Source organism: Heliangelus exortis, chromosome 9 (genome assembly GCF_036169615.1).
Source record: "Heliangelus exortis chromosome 9, bHelExo1.hap1, whole genome shotgun sequence".
NCBI classification, from domain to species: Eukaryota; Metazoa; Chordata; class Aves; order Apodiformes; family Trochilidae; genus Heliangelus; species Heliangelus exortis.
The window spans coordinates 19,105,151-19,123,064 of NC_092430.1; the positions used below are offsets into that span (position 1 = coordinate 19,105,151).

The window sequence follows — 17,914 nt, forward strand, 5'->3', positions numbered from 1 at the left end:
AGGTGCTGTTTTCTCTGCACAAGGGGATTTCTCTTATGTATCAATCTTCAAATGTGTCAAAGACTTCTGTTTCTTTGACCCGAGCTGATCTTAGATCATCAGCCTTGACTCTGGAGAACAACCTTATAAAAATTAATCAAAGTGACAGACAGAGAAAGAGAAGCAGATCAGACACCAACGTGACCATCAGCAATTACAGAGAGCATTCTGAGGCAGCTGCTGGGGTCCCTCTTCCTGCTTGAGACCAAAAGGTGCCTGATCAAAGCAGAGGAGTGAGCAAGAAGATGGGCAAGCACCAGAGTCTGCCAGGGTTTGCACCTCCCTGTGCTGAAGGGACTCTGGTTTTGCATTTAAATTCAGTAAGAAGATGGATTTTCATAATCTTGCCTTTTGGATACCTAATTGCTCATCTATCAGTTTGTTTTCATATCCCTAGGTCCTTCACATTCCTTAACAGCATCCTTACCCTGAGTCAGGAGCTAGTTTGCTGCAGTTTTTCAGGATTATCACAGTGTGCTTTATATGACATACTGGAGATGAAATACTCCCACCATTTGTGAGAAAGTCATTTGCCAGATGGCATCTACAGAACAGGAACCTTGGACAGCTTGATAAACACTGTCCCTCAGTTCTTACCTTGGTACTGAATGATTCACAGGCATAAATGCACCACAAGAGGCTCTGAGCTCCCTTGCCGTAGGTCTGCTATTAAAAATTTATTTTTTCAAAGGAAGTTTAAATTCAGGATAAGGGAATAATTTAGTTTTGAATAGGTCTCTGGAGATCATCTGATGCAAACCCCTTTAGGCCACTAACGTAGGGTTATTTATATAATATAAAATGAATCTCTAAATCTGCAGAAAATCATCTTATACAGGGTCCCATGTATCCCACAGACAAAGAATGAAGAATTACAGTAAAAGAACAAGTATTGTACTTTGTCACCCTTCTTCCAAAAGGCAAAGAAGCAGCTTCATTTGCTGGCACTGTAGCACAGCTCAAGTAACCAAGCAGCTCTGCCATCCCACTCTTCCACACACAGACAGCAGCAGCCAAAGCAAAAGACATTTAATTAAAACTCCCAAGTTAGTTAAGTTCAGAGTGCTTCCACTGAAATACATTCTCTCACATAAAAAGAAAATTATAATCAGCAGCGTGGCACCCACTGACAAAATGATCAACAGGCTTTCAGATGCTGCCTGAAGATTTTATTAGTAGTTCATGAAAAAATACTAGTTTAAAATTATGCTAATGACAGCAGTACAGCAACTCAATATAAAGAGATGGACAAGATGGGTTTGAAAAATCCATAACTCCACCATTTACTGCAAGAATTTTACTACAGTCAATAATATAACCTGCCACATTTTAAATTAAATTCAGTGAAACAAATATAATGATCAAATATCAGGTACAATCCTGATCATCCATACCTCCTAGTGCAAATAATTTAAACCAGATCCGAAACAGGTATTAGGATCAAATTGTAACACTTGGGTTATCTGTAAATAGATTGTCATTTTTGCCTACAAACCATAGCCATTTACACCATCAGCAATATTCATACAATTGGTTATAAACAATTTCAGAGGGAACCCTGAGGAAAGCTGCACCCTGATAGAGCTGTCTGGGCCAGCTGCATTTTCTGTTGATACACACCAAGTACAATATTTTGAAAACATTAAACTCTTTTGATGCATCCAGGGACCAAAGCTCTCTCTATGGCAAAGCCAATTTAATAACTCCTTTGAAGAAAGCTCTTAAGGAAGTTAGAGAAGCCAATAGTGTCTTATATAGCACTTCCAATGATTCAATTCCAGCATCATGCTGTGGTGCCCTTTACTTCCTCCATTTAACACAAAGCCTGAATCACAGCATTAGCAGGTGGATAATGGTTACATAAGGTGGGCTTAGACAGGAGAACAGGAAAGACAAAAGGTTACACGTTCTCCTCTTTGCAGCAATACCTGAAGCACACCTAACAGCCTTCCCAGGACAGGTATACAGAAGACAAGGCTACAGCTGTTCCCAAGGTCCATACGAGTCAGATGGGAGCAGGGTGATGAGCCTGGTGACAGTGCATAGCAGAGGAACACAGGGGCTGCACCCAGCTCTGAGCAACTGACTCCAACTTCTTAACTATTAGTCCTGCTTCTGAATGAACACTGAAGTCCACTTACATTTGCCAAAAGGAGGATATAGGATCATACTTTGAACTGGTTTGCAAGATACTCCAACAAAAGCACAATTACATTTTACTGGCAAAGATGGATCAGACACCTGGGAACTACCTGCTCAAAAAGGTCATATTAAAAATGACTGAGACCACATTAGGAGGAATGAGATGCCTGGTGTTCCAGGTGTAGCAGATTCCCAGAAGACATCCCTTCACACCTGAGTCTTTTAGAAAGAGCATGTTGAATTTACAACATACATAAGGCTGAACAGCTACACAATACGTGTGCCGAGGCATCCAATTAGTTTCAGAAAATGCATTGACACAGATAGGAGAGGAAAAGGAAAAAAGACTCTTGCTCTAACTCGAGTGGAAGTCTTCTGATATCTACAGATCTTAATCATTACCTGTAAATCCAAATATAGTGAAAGTGCACTGTCATGATTAATTACTTACAACGCAGATCTAGTTCCTGAGCTTCACTTGCTGCAGCTCCTGATTGCTCCCATACATGTCAAGCTCTCTGCAGTACAAGTTCTGTGGCAGACTCTTTGGGAAGATTAGGCTGTCAAAGTCCATGGGAGAATTGGTCTTTTCCCTCTGAGCCTTTAATGACAAACGTGCTTTAAAAAATTAAGTGCTACAGACATGTACTGTATGAGCAGAGAAACTTTCAATGTATGGTATTTGCTTATAACCTCTCCTCATCGTGTCAAACACCTTTGCCTCTTATAAACCCTTGGCTGAGCTCATCCCATGATCTCATCAGTCTTTTCCTTCTCCTTATTTCTGACATTTTTCATTATCTGTGTACTCTTCTGTCTGACCTCAGCACTTTTCACCTCAACAGCTGTCTCTATTCTCCTGAAATCCATATTTCTCTATAAGCTTACTTAATCCCTGATGGTATTTGGAACAGGGAGATGTCGTGAAACTGATAATAGGATTGTGTGTTTTGTCTAAAATTTTTTGTAAATCTGTGCAAAGAATAACTGATAAATTTTTACAATCCAGGAGTTCTGTGGCTGGACACACAAAATGGGTGTGTACTACCAGGCTCTTCCATTTCTAAATATTCAAAGTGTTTCATAACTGCAATTCTCTATATTTCATATAGATTATTCAGCATGACGTTAATTTGCCCCTTGAAAAAAAGCTTAGCCTAAAGTTAGAAATTTCAAATCAGCCATGGGTTTGTGCTAAATGAATATCAATTTTAGGCTGATTTTCAATGTTTATTTTAATGGGTTCTGAATACTCCCACTAAAACAAGAATTCAATTGATCACAACAAGAGGAGGTGGACTTATTTTGCTGAACATAATTCCTGCTTATGGGATTTATTGAGTAACTCCTATAGCTAGAGGAGGCAAAGGGATTGTGAACATTTAACATTTTACAGTATCAAGCCACAAACACTGTCTAAAAAATCCCACCAGATTAATGCTCTGAAGGGCATATAACAAATGCTAGATCATGTCTAATGCCCTAATTACAGATAGGGCATTACAAGTAATATTTAAGTGTGAAAGACTTTGCCTTTTTACTTGCTAAAATAGATTATTGTAGTTAGATCTTTGACAAGCTCTTCTCTTGATACAAATATCACATGTAGCAGCTACTAGAATCCAGGGTATGATTTCTGTTTCTATAATTGCATTACTCAGTTCTTAAATAAAAGTGGAGGGGATATGCAAAATAACCTATTCCTGCTGCTAGGTACCAACAGTTTGGCTTTAGGGGATACCAACAGAATACACACTACATGTTCCCAGGGGCTTATAATAGAGCTACACCAGCATGGATGGGCAGCAGTATAAAACCCTGTATTGATAATAATGTAAAGTGGTTTCTAGCCATTTTGATAATCTCTAGTTTTACAATTTTAAAAAAATTAACTCTTCTGGATTTCTCTGAGCAAAAAGAGTAATATTTTTCGATAGCTTACTTTACAGCATAAATTCCCAGTTACCTAGATGGGACAAAGCACCCACATGACTTATGTTGCTCTTCTTTTAATAGTTTTGTACATGGAAGAAGTGAAAGGACTGGAGACATTATGGCTGCAAGCAGTTTAAGTACAGTCTTACATTAGATTTCACATTAATAGACAAAACTCATTTAGAAAATTGGACTATATCAAATTTTCTCTTTTAGTGGTGGTGAGGGACTGCTGTGCTTGTTCATGACCCTATGTGCCACATTCCCTTATTTCTTGATTTGTCTTTCACACTGGTATCCCCTTAGCCAGTGTGCTGCTGCATGGCCTCTAGCCTGGGCTGACAATTCTGAACCATTTTTAAGTTAATACAAATACACATCTATCCACTCACCAGGACCCCAAGGAGGAAAACTTCAGCCTCTCAGAAGACGCCCTGCTTTACTATTGAGATGAAAACCACATTGCAGAGATTTCTTGTCAAGTCCTGAGCCTTGCCAGAAAATTCAGGAATTCCTTTACATCCCCTTAGTCCTGCTGTTTTTATTCTACTTGCTGCTAACGTTAGGACATGCTTACAAAATGAACAATTGAGAAAGGAAATTTATTTTTTTTTCCCCCTCCTTTGGAATTCATCCGTGGAAATAACAAGACCAACAAAGAAGAAAAGATATGTCTAATGCAGCAAACTCTGAAGAGGCATTGTAAAAAAAAAAAAAAAAAGCAACAAAACAAAAAAAAACTGATTGAACATATAGAAGAGGTAGTATTAGAAATATCAGTGCCACACTCAAGGAAGAGGCAGCCTCTTAGGGTGCACTTCCCTGTCGTGGTGAGTTTTTGTAAGACAAAAGTACAATCAACCCATGACAGCTGTTATATTAATCTGTCAAAAATATCCTGTCATATAATTCATATGTGCCATGAGGCACTTTTTTTTTTTACATCCAAATTATATCAGAAACATTTAGAAAATTAATCAGTGAGAGAATCTTCTGATACATTCCTAAAATGTAGGATGCCTCCTGCAGGTTTTACAACATGCAAGTGTCCTGCTGAGAGAGAACAAAAATGCAGAACTAAATTCAGGATACGATTTTTTAGCCGTCACATCATTCACTGAAAAAAAGAGGAGGCAGCTTGGTGTATTTATCCAATAGGTAAAAACTAAGCTGCTTAGCTTGAAGATTTGTTGAGAATTTTGGATCCTCCTTTTGAAATGGCATTCTGTTCAAAACTTACAAGCACTTACATGCTAAAAATTAGGCTAGAAACTCAGGAATATGGATACCTCTGGATGTCCAGTCCCCTACACTGATATTTCACTGTCCTTTCTGTCTGCAGAGATCCATCTTAAAATAAATTTTCACCATTTCTTTTTTTAGACAGCTTCAGAAACTTTTCATACCCAACCTAAGCCTACTCGTTATCCATTTTCAATTTTGCTAAAAATAAAAAAAAAACTAAAAATTGAAACATTGTAAAATGTTTTCATCTGTCCAATTGGCCCTTTTGTGCATATTTTAGTGTCAATCAACCCTTCTCAAATGAGACTATTATGTTATTTAGATGAGGACCTAGAAGTGTTTGTACAACAGAAACATTTCCTGTCTTGAACCAAGCTATCAATTCACAGCTGCACAGTATCAGGAGCTTGCAGCAGTCCTCTGGCTGGCTGGGGCTTTTGTGCACTGTTTATTTCCAAATGGTAGACTCCCAGATGACAACAGCAGTTCCTTCATATTAACAAGACCTTTCATGCTCACACTATTATTCTGATAAGTCTTCTGTACTAATGATGCTTTCAAGCCTTGTGTGATCCATAGGTTTATTAGCATCCCCAGCTGTTGGTGCCAGTCTTCCATGAAAAAATATTTGGAGAAATTAGTCCCAGATGTTCAGCTGACTTCTTTCTGACCTATATTTTTCCTGTCACCTCAGTACCATATAGAAGACGTGGACTTCACAAAAAAAATCCCATTTGATTCAAAGTTTTCATAAAATTGTATTGATATTCACTTCAGTTGTGAGACAATCAGATTTCCTTTTTGTGTGACTTGCATTCAGCCCATGAACAGAAGGCAGCTACTCATGCATCAGAAGAGGCAGATGCAATCTGGATACAAACAGAATATTTACAAGGGTATTCCCATAGCATGTACACTGCTGCTGGTGCTAACTGAGCACAAGTCCCAGCAGTTGTCGTGCTAAACCTGTGCTTGGACGTGGCTTTATTTGAATCAGCTTGTAAGGGGCTCAGAATTCGAGACCATTCACCTGTCTTTTCCTAAATACTGATATTAAACAATACATAAACAAGTTAGGAGAAATGTCAACATTGTACAGGAGCTCCTGTATTATAATCTGTGTTCCTAAGAAGCCACAGCTGAGCTTTAATGCTCCACAGTGGAATTCCAACTTGGCAGTTTCATTAGAGAATATTTTACATCCTGCTTTACATCCTGCTTTACAAACACTCTCTAGGCACAATGTTCAGCAGAAAACAGAACAGTGGAGAACATACATCAGGACAAGCCTTGTGTTAGTCAAAAAATGAAACAGAAATACCTAATTTTAAGTCTGCAACAGCATCTTTGATTCACTGAACAATTTAATTTGTAAAGGATGAATTTCAAGTGCCTATATATCTTAAATTAAGGGTGAAAAACTAGCCTTCATTACTATTTTACAGATTATTTACTAGGAGGATTTACAGAAATCATAAATTGAAACAGATGGGAAGTGATTATCTGAAATCCAACTATTACATACAACAGAACTCTACTGTGACAGCAGGCTCTCTACTACCTCTTAGGCTGTACTATTGAGAAGTAGCAGGAAAAAAAAAACAAACAACAACAAGCAGAGAATCCTAAGGCCACTGAAGGAAGATACAGAACAGATCTGAAAATTCATTAAATCATCTCTGCACATCATCACACCTGACCTGAAATGTGCACTCAGGAGAAAAAAAGGTAGCAGCTTTCCAAAATAAAACATAGAACAGAAAAGTAATGGATAAAACATCCTCCCCTTCCAGATCAGGTAATGCCACCTAAGCAGGATGCTGAAGTCACTGCCTGTGGGAACATTCTGTGCCATCTAGTCCCACTGGGGAAGGGAAGCACAGACATGAAGTGAATAGCAGACTTGGTTTTGTGGATACATCTCATGAGGCAGGAATAGGGAGAAGTCATCCTCCCAGTCTGAACTTGCTTTATCTACAGGTCAGGTAGTCAACATACATGCTCCTCTAACTTCAGAGCTGCACTAGAAACCTTCATGAGCAGAATGTTCCAGATTCCATGAATGGGCTTCATGATATTTTATTTGAGGATGTTCCCTATAAGATGCAAGTGGTGTACAAAAAAAAAGAAAATACTTTTGTATCATTTATATACTGGGTCAACTAAGCTGAACATATGGAATATAATAACCTTAAAATGTAGGAATTACTATATCACATGTTATCACATTGCCCAGAAATTTAAAGCTAGTTTCTTAAAGGTATTAAAAGCCTTACCGAAAAACCTCGCAAAGAAGTCCTCCTTTTCTTACCTCCCACAGTATATGTACCAATTGAAAGTCATCTATAATTTGCCATACTGGTGATAGCTGTAATTTTGCTCATTAGACTTACATAGCTAACCTGGAATAGTCATAAACAAGTCGTGCTTGATGATAGGACTTCTAAAGTAGCCAACAAAAGCCTGTATTTTGGTCTTGATCCTTGTGGACAGGAAGGAGATTGTGCACATAGCCTTTGATTCACAAATCAACCAGAAAACTTCAGACCAGAAACTTCACAATGCAGCAGAAAATACAAGCACTGCATCTCTGATCTACATTTACTCTCACAAAAAATAATAATTCATTTTCATTAACAATTGATTTCAAGCTATCTGCACATTTGAAAACCAGCATACATGTTTTTAACATCTGCAAGCAGATCTTTAAGAGAATTTCTGAAAGCTCACAGCCTCTGGTATTGTCAGGCTGCCCAGAGAGTGCAAAACTAATAAAAAAGCCCATATGCAGAAATCTTAAATAGACAGTTAACAATACTGGTGAGTATAATAATAATAATAAAAGGTCAGCATTTGACACAAATGCCATTAAAAAAAAAAAAAGCCATCTGGAGAAAATAGCAACAGTCTCAGCAAGCTTACAAGGAGTTATTCCTCTGCTTCTGAGAGCACAAGGGCATGAAAGAAATTGGGTTTTTTACAACACTTTCTGGATAAGACAAACATCTGAAAGGAGAAAAACAAATTCTCTGACTACCTTAGCCAAACTGCCATCAGTCACTGTACAGTTACTGACCAGAGAAACTATTAATGAAATGCAGCAAAATGTGTGAAAAAACTCAAGTGCAGTTGATAAGAGGACAATGCAATTCAGAAAGGAGTGTGTGAAAATAGCTCTAAGCTATCCTTCCCCCTTCACTGACCATAAATCAGCTGCTTAAATTTTTCATGAGCTGCTAAGGACCCCAAGGGCACTTCACCTTAAGGTGTGAATAGGAGGAGGGAAAAAGAAAATCCTGGCCATGCTGAGTGCACTTCATAGTTCAGCCTTTAGAGATCAACCACAGCTTGGCAGGGTTTCAAAGAAGGAAGCTGGTATGTGGCTCAGGTAACGCTCTCCCTCACAGGAAAGCTCAGGTATTTTCCAAGGCATTTGACATCATTATGAGTAATTCCGATTCTTCCTTACCCTGACTATGCAGCAGCTTCACCACACCAATATCACAGTCTGCCTCATTCCTGGAAATCCTCATCCCCTCCTCTCTGCCATTAATCCCTTGGGACCAACACACACATTTTTCAGTTCACTTTTCTACTCACGAGCATCCCTCCATAGAATGGAATTATTCCATTCACTCTTTTAACAAATAAGCAAGTTTAATGAGTTAGCAAATGTGTTTCTTAGAGCCTGAGGTGTCTGGCTGTTGCTCTTGTATCTTCCCCTACCTCAGTGGCTCCCCTGTGACAAACTCTGGGTTGAAACGCACATGACTGGGCTTCTCACTGCTGCCACCATCTGCAACAGCTTCCTTATTTCCCTCAATTTTGCTCATGCTATCTGGGCTGAAAAAAAAAAATCTCCCAGTCCAAAGCATATGCCTACTTATTTATTCAATTAATTTTTATTGATCTGAGTTGACAGTCATCTTTCACATCATTTCACTGGGGTTTCATTAACATGAAATATCTGAAGTTTGATGAGAAAGAGTCAAATTTGGATCAAGACCTCTATATTTAATTTTTTCAGACCGCCACAGAGCAGCAGTGTGCTTTGGTGAATATAAAATTCAGAGTTCTGCCTGATAGACTGATTTCAGACAGCTGGGGAACTAGAAAAGCTATCTAAGGCATCTCTGCTCTCTCCTTAAACCCACCAGGAGGTAATATAGTGAATTACTGAGAGACTACACCACCAGCGAACTATTACTTCTTTCCCTGAGCTGGCTCACAGAGCCGAGAGCCAAGTCAAGAAAAATATATTTGAGATTCCACCACTTGTCCTCTAGATCCAGGCCTAATACCCATCTCACTCATGCTGGATGCCAGGAATACCCATATTCCACTCTACACGTTTGCCAGCTACATCTCCATCCATCACTCAGTACAAACACCAGCAAGCTGCTGCACCCCTTTCCCTCAGGTACCAACTTGTTAATTCTCTGATAGGAAGCACATTTATTGAGGCTGCCTGCAAGCACTTCAGAAGTTGGTTAACACATTCCTGCTCCTTCACTTGATCAAGATTTATTTTGATGTTCAAGAATAGTCCCAGATAAATGAACGTGTTCTTGTGGAAGGGGGCACAAGCAGCAGACTACAAGATGAATACAAAATATTATTTTACAGAACCTCTGAGGAGAAATACTTCTGACAATAGCTGTCATGGTATTGTCAGCAAACTTAACATCCACAGCCTTGGGCTACTCTGCCTTCAACTACAGGGGAGATTTAGTTCAGCATTAACTACACAGAACAGGCTAGTGCTAGACTTGACATCCCAGCTGAAGAGGCAGAAAGCACTAGTTAGTCTGACAGAACATCCAAAGGATTTTTTATGTACCAGAAGCCAGTTTTGACATACAAGCAATATCGTTTACATCCCAAGAAAGTAAGTGCTAAAGTAGCTTCACAGCAAGCATAACTGATGAGTTAACAAATCTTTGCACCTCAGTCCTTATAAAGATGTTTTGAGAATCAAGAACTTCTCTATAAGAGGCATTTGCCATTAGCAGCTGCTTTTTACTACCTGGTCACAGATATCATGCTGTTATTCACTTATTCACAGAGCTTTTATATAGCAAAATTACTGCTCTACCAGCCAAACTAACCTGGTTTAAATAGCAACTGTAAAAAGTGGACTTGTCACCTTCCTACTTCCTCCACAGACTTATAGACATCCCCAAACCAATAGGAAATAACTACGTTTTGAAATATAGTTGAATCATACAAAAAAGAGATTTTACTTCTCTAATGAGGAACCCGACAACATAAGCACGTGGACTGAAAAACAATGTGCTTTATAAATATCATTATATAATGTTAAACTACACCTTTTGAAAGCATGTGCAAAAATGAATAAGCATCTTTTCTTTTTATTTAATAGATGCTTGTTACAAGTATGCAAAAGTAAGGTTAAAAATTATTAAAACAGTTCTTTTTATTGCATTCAGTACCTTGATACAGGAGAGGGTGAATGCCTATTTAAGCAATACAAAGCATATATGATACCAGTGATGTGCTGGTTATAAGAAATAGATACATTGCTTTCAGTTCTTTGTAGAACAGACCAAATGCCAACCACTGTCATGGAGTTTAAATTAAATCCACTGAAACCAAAAAGAATAGAGATTACTTGCAAACATATACAGAAGGGCACACTTATACAAATTTAACAAATATGGCCCATCATGCTACAAATAATCTTAAATAGTTAATATAGAAAACCAAGCTTTTATTGTCTAGATGTTACGTATATAATATACTGCATATCTACACTGCATAGATTATCTACTAGTGCACCTATACCTTTCCATTTTCGTAACTACATTTTTGCAGAAAGGAGTAGAAAAGTCCATTTTTCAAACGAAGAGCACGAATCAAAGAGTTAAGAATCTTTTCAGTGCACACACATAATATCTCAATTTTAAGAACTTGTTTCCTGAAGGTTTCCAAACTGTGTCATAAATAAGGGCCCAAAGGAAGGGACAGAAGCCTAATCCTCTCTAAATGGGCTTATACAATGCTGCTAATGCTGCTTTCAGTACTTCAGATGAGATCATCCCAAAGCTGAAACTGTGCAGAGGCCATCTCCCGGTCAGGGACATCAAGTTATTTGTCAGTCACAGTGTCCATTGCTATGGTCTGATAAATGGCAACCTGCTATTTTTAGTGAGGGGAAAAAATAAAAATTAAAAAAAAAGGGGGTAAACATTCTACTACACTGGGTTAAAACTCTAGCAAGTACGAGCACAGAGATTCAGAAATCTTTGTCACCAGGAACACACAGCACAAGAGGCACAGAATCAATTGTGGGTCAAGGGTAGAGGAGAAATCCCCCCTTGCTACCAAAGTGCTACTTTACATTCTACTTTACACTCCATACACGGTAGAAGGGTCTCAGATCCCAAGTCTGTAGTAGAAAAATGACATAATCAATTCAAGAATATGAAATGATATTGTGGTTGGACTCAATTGTTTGTATTACAGAAAGTGCTAAATCTATCCTGGCAGAATTCAGTATAGAGGCTGGAAAGAACTCCAATAGCTCAAGAAAATCAGCACTAAAATTATTTTTCAGTCATGAACTATCCTGATCTGGCATTTTCAAATCTGCCATCTAGTATGAGATGTTTTCATTATTTAACATGTACAGGTATAATCACAGGCCTGATGAGAAAGAAACAACAATCTGCTCCAAAACAAATCCAGATTATAGCCCTATATCTACTTTTTTACTTTTTTGTTCCATTCATTCTCTGCCTCACAATCCCTCTAGTCTCCTACACAGCAGAATCACATATTCATGTTAAGAAAATTTTCCATGCTTCTTGTACAGCATTTGAACATTTGAACGAGGCTTTTAGCAAAAGAACCAAACCTGAAAAATCCTAAACAGAATTAAACCTTTTCCTATAATTATTCTAAACAAATTACAAATGTATCTATATGAAATAATTAAACTGAAGGCATGGATTTTGATCACATAATGTTTACCACAGATTTATAGAACTCAAATCCTGAGATTTTCAGCCTAATCTTCAATAAGAGTTAATACTGATGAGAACACATTGCAAACTATCTTCTGTGTTCAAGCTTTCACTTGTAAAAAAATAAAATCATCATCCATCAAAATAGCAGCAGTTTTAGAAGTAGTACAAGTTTTAAAAGGTTATTAAATTAGGGAGTGAGCAAAAATAAACCAATTTGTTTATTTGAATAAATACCAAAACATTATGGAAAATTTTATCTGACTCTAGCATGGCATCTGAACAGTTGCCCTTAATCACCATAATTTACCTTCACTAATAATACCACCTTCCTCAAGGGCTTCCAAAACAAGACTAAAATCATACCTACACTGACAATAAGCAACATAGGCTCCTTTAATTTGGTAAAGTAAAAAACAGAGGAAACAACAGATAACCATTAGGTCCATCCAGTAGTTTTGATGACAACTTGTTACATCTTCTAAAGATGTGCCAGTTCCTTTCTGCACAGAAAATCACAGTTTCAGGATTTAAATGATGTTGACTCTCACAGAATAGAACTATAGGATGTGATCAGATAAATACGTAAAGTCTCCTTCTAGCTCTATAAGAGAACTTGTGTCCTTTTAAATTGTTTCTTTACCCTTTTCTCATTCTAAATGTCTGATGACTGTCTAATCTTTTCAAAGAAAGTATCCACAAATAAGAAGATTGGGCTACTGGGATGTAATTCTTTTTTTTTTTGCCTGTGCAGGCATACAACTGTGAAGTGAACACTTTTATAATGATATCTGAAACAAGAAGCACTTAAACTTGCAAATACTGGCAAAAACCCACATAATTATTTTATGTTTCAGGCAGAGAGAGCATAGGTTATACAATTTTAACATCAGGACCTGCATCACTTTCATTTTTAAAGCTTCTATTATATTCCAGGCACAGTTATACTTCTAGTTGTCTTTTATGCATACTTAGAAGTATTGTCATACACTTTCCAGAGTCTCATTGGACCCAAGTGAAGAATTAATAAAAGAGAGAACAGCCCACAGACTGATCTCTCTCCAGAGACCCAGAGCTATTTTCTCAGCTAAAGCTCAAGTCTGAGACTGAAGACAGACTGCTACGAGATACTTGGAGATCACCATTTACACAAGGCCAAAATATGACTGCCTTGCCATATCTTAAGTGCATTTAATTGAAAAATGTTACTGATAAAGATTAACTATTTAATGCACAATAGTTTCTGGGTCTTATCAGTTATTATCCATCTCTTTCACTGTCAATTTTCTTACGTGTAATAAAGAGTCTTCCTATATTAACACTGAAATGTCACTCCCTCAACATAAAAATGAAAAAAAAAAAAGGAAAGATAAACAGTGTACTTTGAACTCAGCCAATATAGATCTAGCTGCTTTACTGTTACTTACTTCTTAGGCAAGCCTTCCTACACCTGATTTCTTCTCTCTAGCCATCACTATCTGTATTTCAACATAATTTCATATGAATGAGCTACCAAAGGCCCGAGTCAAGAGAGGTTGGACCAGCACTAACAGAAATGTTAATTCACATCTCCACACCCCCACCAACTGAGTACTGCCACAGGAATTATGTTCCTATTTACCTTAGATATGTCTCATTTTTAAGCTCAGAATAGAAGAATTACACAGAGCTTTGATGAAGCAGAATTTTCTATTTCAATACCCATCTTGTGTTAGTTCATAAAATTGCCTCATGATATGCTTTCTCATTATCTTTAATGATCTATAAGATGCAAGATATAACACCTCTAGAAAAGAATAGGAAAGCACAGGTATTGAGAAGACACAGAGAGAAACCATGAGCAGAAAAGCTTGAAAAGGGTTATACATAGTAATAAACACAGATCCTACATGATATCAAGACTTCAGTCAGCTTGTGGACATGAAAACTCTCGTGGCACCATCACATAGCTGTCTGGGCTCATTTTCAGAAGTGTGACCACTGCATAATTCTAAAGAGTATAGCCAAGTTTGTCCCTTCATTTCTATTATTAATTGCACAAAACAAAGATTTGTGGTGCATAAATTCATTTTGAAGTGTAATGTATCAGCTGCCTGAAGGTCTGGGCAGCAGCCAAGCATCTCAAGTTCAACACAAAGTAGATCTATCTGTTCTTTCTGCTAACACAGCTACCTAAGACAGCCTGAAGTTACCACTGATGCATATTTCACAATGTTTGTTTTATAAACTCCCTCCCCAAGCTACTAAAGCTATAAATCAAGCAGATGAGTACTTCGAGATATTCTGGCCTGAAAATTACTTGGTGGTTTTGTTGTTGTTTTTAAACACCCTTCAGTTCAGTAGCCTGATGTGAAAAGTTCAGGATAGCTGGTCAGGTTTTGGCTTTATACTCACAAATACAGCAAGTTCTTATTCTGCTTCTCCTCAACTAGAAAGATGACCCATGAAATCAGTAATCATAGCATACATGTACTAGAACTGTCTGCATATCACTTTTCATTACCCAATTTCTTTACAAGGGAAGCCGTGTTAAAACTTACATTTTTTTTAAAAGCTTAAATTTAAATATGCCCATGTTGAGATGATTGCCAATAGCTCAGTGAATAGCAATGCAGTGTAGTTTGTCACGTAAAGCTGAAACAGCTTGGTAGGATCTTTGGAAATAAATGGAAGAGCACAGATTTATATACAGGCAGCATGAATTGCTCCAGGTATACATATTTTAAAAAACAAATCCATTCCCTCCTCATTTTCTTTCTGTTCACTTTCTCACAAAAACAAGAGGTCTAAATATTACTGAAAGGTGAATTTGAGACTCAGGTATGTCAGATATTTGTTAAAATTATACATCTAATAAAGTTATCAATTTAGTTGCAAGATGACAAAGACTTAATTTCTAATTAATCATTACACTTTAAATACTGTTGTCAAAAGGCTAAATATTTACAAGGCACTGGCCCTTGGCTTTCCATATACAAGAACAAATTTCCAAACAACTCTAATGAAGAATTACAGAATTACATAGTATTTCAAACAGAAATGTTTGAAGTCTGACCATGTATTCATTCTAATTGATCTGCCCATCAGTAGCTCAAGGTGATCTATAGCTTCTGGTAACATGGGAGCATTCTCATTTAAAAGCATGGCTACAAAGCTATAGGCATCACTGACTTAAATTTCTAGGACAGTGTAAAGTTTTGGGGTTTTTTTATTTTTATGTTAATATGCTCTTGCAGTAGCTTAATTAAAGATTCAGTAGTGAGTTTCATACCTAATAGTGTTTCTATACAAAATTTAACTCTGAAATATTCAGAAACATCAGTTTTCCCTTACAAAATCTTGCCAATTCAGCATACTCCTTTGGAGATATCTATTAGTATTCACTATCTGATCACAAAGGATAACCCTAGAGGAAGAGTTAATTTTGAAACCAATCCTGTTATAATATTCAGCATCACAGGATCACTCTGAACTCTCCTTATTTTGCTTCGGAGACATCACCTAAGGGTGATGCACTTTATTTGTATCAAATCAAGAGATACTGGCATGCTTCTCAGTTTTCCTTCAGCAGTGTTCTATGACAATAATATTTTTCCTTCATCAATTTGTGTTTGTCTTGATTCGTACATTTGTCACGCTCTGCATCATGATTGTTTCCATCTGTGTATTGCAAATTAGCAGGAAATGATGGAATTTATTTACTAAATTATCAAACAGTCATTTACACAAGAAAGTGACTTACCTTACAAATCTGCAGTGCCAACAAACTGTTCTAGACTTGGCAAGTGCAAAATTAGCTTTTAGAGAATTACAGAGTTTGAGCAATAAGCTACTATGACAAACACATACAGCAAGTTAAAATGTTAAGAAACTATATTGAAGGAAGTCAAGTAAATTGATGATAACACCTTTTAAAAATAATAATAATCCTTCAATGTACCAGAGCTTGTAATTGCAGCTGCAGTTCACAGCAGTAACAAGGTTGTCCCCAACACAGAAAACCTCACCTATTTCCTCTCCAATTCTTCTGCTCAGTCACTGCACAGGCAAGGGTTGAATGTATACTATTTCTTACAGTGAATACAGAGACCAAACTTCTCAAGCTTTGGACAAAAAAATCCACTCCTACTCACCAGAATAAAAGAAACTGGATTCTTTAATGAACTGGTCACCTCTGTATTTCTCCTACAGAAACTGAAAATTTAAGTTATTTCACTGCAGTGCCTGTCTCTTTGATACCCAGGAAATTACCTACTGCTAGATTCAGTACTGTAGGTTGAATAGCCAGGAAAGAAGAAAAGGAAAAAAAGAAAAAAAAAAATCCTGACTTGCATGTAGTCTTTTAGGAAAACTAAAAGACAAAAAGACAGACACAATAAAAAAAGTAACATCAAAATGCTTTGACTAGCAAATATATGAAGTCTGCTCATAAAAAATAGCACAGATATATTCATTAGGTTACTATCCTACACAGTGCTACAGCCACTGTAAACCCACGAGACAGATTTTATAAATGGTCTCAGCCATTCCCAGGGCTTTGCAGTTATATTTATGAAAGGTTAACAGCAGGCACTAATATGAGTATCATGACTCTTTTCAGGCAGTAGGTGAAACCTTGAAGAAAAAGTGGCTCTGTCTTCAAAAAAGTGACCTGACCTTTGCTTTGGTGGGTTTTTACTTTGCAAGAAATAAAGAGCACTGCATGCTTCCCAATGCATCCTTTCTAGCTGATAAACTATTTTGTTCTAGCACTCAGCACAAAAGGACTACATTTGATCAAGATCAAATAGCATGTTACTAGTGCTAGCTAACAACAGCTCCATGCATCATACTAGAAACAAGCTCCATAGACCTGGAATATGTCATATGAATCATGAGCAGAGTAAATTCCTGATTGGCCAAGAACCTTTGATATGCTTACCAATTAGAAGGCACTCTCATTGAATTAAATATATTTAATTTTACAATGACGTTGCAGTTGTTTGGATATCAAAGGCATCACAAATGCAGCATGTTTATCATTCATGACACTTCCGCTCTGAGAATTTCTTGCAGCATGCAAAGAACTCTCCGTAGGGTGACTGTGATGTGTTGCACAAGCAAGCTAACCTAAGATTGACTTGAGGATTAATAAAACCTGTTCAAAAACTGTAATAGTATGTAATGTTTTTACCCACAAATGTTTCTGTAGCAGCCTGTAGTTCAGCACCAGCAATAGTGGGTTTTTTGTTGAACACAGAACACAGTGCTAGAGAAAGTAATTCTAGTATTTGATGTGGTAGCAAAGAACCCCTTCTGTTAATATAAAGTATTTAAATATATTTAAGCCCAGTGTAAGATACAGCTTTTACGGAGCCAGATCCTGCAGTTTTCACAGCTAAAGCTTCCATGGAAATCAATGGGAGTTTTTAAAGTGTAAGTAGGGACATATCCAGGGTCAGCAGCCTAATGTAGTTTTCCTGTTATGCTTTATGCACATGCTCAGACTTGCGTTACTTGCCAGACTGGTATCAAAATACAGAAATCAATGTTAATTCAGGAGGATAAATACACTTTTTCAATAGATT

At 37.3% G+C, this 17,914-nt stretch overlaps 1 protein-coding gene across 5 annotated transcripts in view; it reads left to right on the forward strand.

The window, feature by feature from the left end:
- PEX5L (peroxisomal biogenesis factor 5 like) overlaps positions 1-17,914 on the forward strand; it is a 99,797-nt gene that overhangs the window by 44,194 nt on the left and 37,689 nt on the right. For 2 of the 5 annotated variants that reach the window (XM_071752602.1, XM_071752604.1), the window contains exon 1: positions 16,951-17,013. The exons of the other annotated variants lie outside the window; for them this stretch is intronic. The gene's annotated coding sequence lies outside the window, so the exon portion shown is untranslated. Of the gene's footprint in view, positions 1-16,950; positions 17,014-17,914 lie in introns of those variants that run through there. 5 annotated transcript variants of the gene reach the window in all.